Below are 3191 nucleotides of genomic sequence, written 5' to 3'. Positions count from 1 at the left end.
TTGGTTTCTTGGTGACATCTATTGGCACTAGGAGTCTTGGACCCTGATGAGCCATTTGATGATAAAAACTCTGGTTTCCAATGTTCCTTTTGGCAGTTTAGTCGAAAGAAGGTAAAGGAAGGGAAAGCAGATATTTTATTTGTTTCACTTTCAATTGGAAAAATGTTGTCTGCCATATCAATTCATTGTAGTTGGATGGTGGAGGATTGATGGGGATGGAGCATCTAAGCAAACAGATTTTTCGGTTTTTTGTTTGAAATATGTTGAAGTATATGTTAAAATAGTAAAAAGTAAAGAGATGTGAAGTAGACATCTTTAAAACTTAGTATTGGAAAAGGAGATATATTATTTTCATTGTTTTTACAAAAAATACAAAAGGCGAAGGATCGTGTAAGAAAGATAGTTTAGATGAGAAGCGTAAGAAGAGATTTGAACAATTTGGTTTGCAGAATGTTTGTGAGGGATTTGGATTTTATAAAGGGATTTGAAATTCTTTATGTGTTTGATTTGTAAGATTTGGAATGAAATTGGATTCCAGTGTTTATAATAATAATTAAATTACATTTTTATTAATCGATTATTAGAAAACAAATGTTTTTAATGTTTTTTTAGACCTTATTGCATACAATCATTTAAAATCCTGTGAAATTCCAAACACCTAGGGTGCGTTTGGTTTGCGGGATTGGAATGGAATTGGGGGGATTTGGATTTGAAATTCATTCCAATCCTGTGTTTGGTTTGCCAAATTATCAGGATTTGAAATCCTGAGATTTCATTAAAATCCTTTACACGCGGGATTTGGAAATCCTTTGCAAATGGGCAGGATTTGAAATCCATCGCTTCCTGTCGAGTGCAAATCAGTCATCCCTCCCATGGCTTCCCGCTTCCTGTCGAGTGCTCCCATAGCTTTTCCTCCCATGGCTTCTCGCTTCCTGTCGAGTGCTCCCATGGCTTCCCGCTTCCTGTCGAGTGCTCCCATGGCTTCCCGCTTCCCGCTAATCAGTCCTCCTCGTCGGTGCTCCCTTCCCGTCCCCTTGCAAAGCTGTGCCCTAATCAGGTGGACCATCCTTTTGCTTCAAGTCTTCAACTGTCGTCTCTGCCTCCACTTCCTTACCACACAAACATCTCTATCGGATTTCCACATCGACGATGACTCATATCCTTTCTAGGGTTTTTCTGGGTTTCGTTTTTATTTTTTCCATGTTCATTGATTGTGGTCTCGATCTGATGCAATTTGTGCATCAAATTGAAGTCCAAATCATTTTTGTGTTCTAAATTCGTACTCGCATATGTTTGGATTTTTGGGTTAATGGATTTTTGGGTTCATCTCTGTTGCTTGCCAAATCCTGCAAACCAAACAAATGAATGAATTTTAAATCCAATCCAATCCAAATCCCATGGAATCTAAATCCCTCCTACACATCCAAATCCCTCAGAAACATTCCTGCAAACCAAACGCACCCTAAACGATTTCAAAATCCTATGAATGTAGAATTTCAATTAAATCCTAGAATTTCACATCTGAATAATCCAACAAATTAGACATGGGATTAAAATGGATTTGAAATTCAAATCCTCCAAATCCATTCCATTCCTGCAAATCAAACGGTACCTAAAAATTGGGCTTTATTTGGCTATAGCATCTCCACCACATTTTTTAAAAAGTAAAAAAAAAAAAATATAAGTTTTTGTTCTATAGTTTTACTTCAGTAAATTTTATATATTGTTTTCTAAATTAAAGAAAATAAGGGAAACTGTATGTTTACTAAATTAAAACTTGATGGGCTATGAGATAAATGAATTTTCTTTATTATTTTCATCATTAAGATTAAAATATTATTATTTTATATAATTTTTTTAGAGTAAATTACGTTTTAGTCTTTGTGGTTAGTTGGAAATTTCTATTTTTGTTCTTATGATTTTAAAGTTTTGGTTTTCATCTCGATGGTTTGCAATTCATTTTTATTTTCACTCTTGAGGGTAAAACACTACTTTTAAGTATAAATGACTAAAATAAAAATGAATTATAAATCATAAAAACAAAAAAATCAATAAATTTTAAATTATAAAAACAAAAAAAGTAATAAATTTTAAAACATAGAGATTAAAATTGTAATTTCAAAACCATAAATATGAAAATTGAAACTTTTGACAAACCATAAGGACTAAAAAATAATTTACTCTCTTTTAAATGCTTTGAGATAATAAAACCATACTATCTATACTATCTTATAAAGCATTTGACTAAAACTCTTAAAAACTCTTAAAACGCTTAAAACTCTTAAACCCGTTCATCCCTATCCGATTTCATCCCATATCTGAATTTGTGTAACTAACTGCAGATAAACACAATCAAATACAGAATAAACATCTCATTTTAAGGGGGTGTTTGGGATTGCTTATCGGAACTGCTTTTTAACTTATTTCAGTCTGGCACCGGAGATAAGTTATTTTAGAGTGTTTGGGAAAAGAAAAAAAAAACTGCTTATACCGGTGCCAAACCGGTAATAAGCAGTTTTTGATAAGTTAATCCTTCCTGACTTATGAAAAACAACTTATCACCGATTTACCATTTTAACCCTCTTTAAATTTATCCAAACATCAGATACGTCTCATCATCATCATCCCTTCCTCTCATCATCAATATCCCTTCCTCAAATATATTATAAATATATTATTTTTTCTTGAATTATTAATGGTATTGGTATAAATGTTTGTTAATTATAAATTTCTCAAATATATTATAAATGACGAAAAATAATTTTTTACATGTTAAAAAATCAAATAAGTTAATAAGCAATCTCAAACACTCTCATAAGTCAATAATATGGAAGACTGTCTTTTTTGGTCATTTTACAGATATAAGCAAAATTTGTCAAACACTAAAAAACAACTTATCAGCTTATTGCAGTTTGGTACCGCTATAAGCTAATCCAAACACTTTTTATAAAACTCCGATTTGATACCACATAAGTTAATAAGTACTTTTACAAAAAAGCATAAGTTGTTTTAAATAAGCAATCCCAAACACCCCTTAAATATAAAAAATCTAAAATATAATTAGTATAATCATCAAATTCTAACAGAATACTTAATTAGTATCTTTATAAAATTTATAATATTAAACCAAAAATAAATTGTTTTATTATTAAACTTAAATTAAATTATATAAAAAAATATTTTATATTATA

This window comes from Cynara cardunculus (genome assembly GCF_001531365.2).
Source record: "Cynara cardunculus var. scolymus isolate 2C chromosome LG 1, CcrdV1, whole genome shotgun sequence".
NCBI classification, from domain to species: domain Eukaryota; kingdom Viridiplantae; phylum Streptophyta; class Magnoliopsida; order Asterales; family Asteraceae; genus Cynara; species Cynara cardunculus.
The sequence above is the reverse complement of the archived record's forward strand: the minus strand, read 5'-3'. Positions refer to the sequence as shown.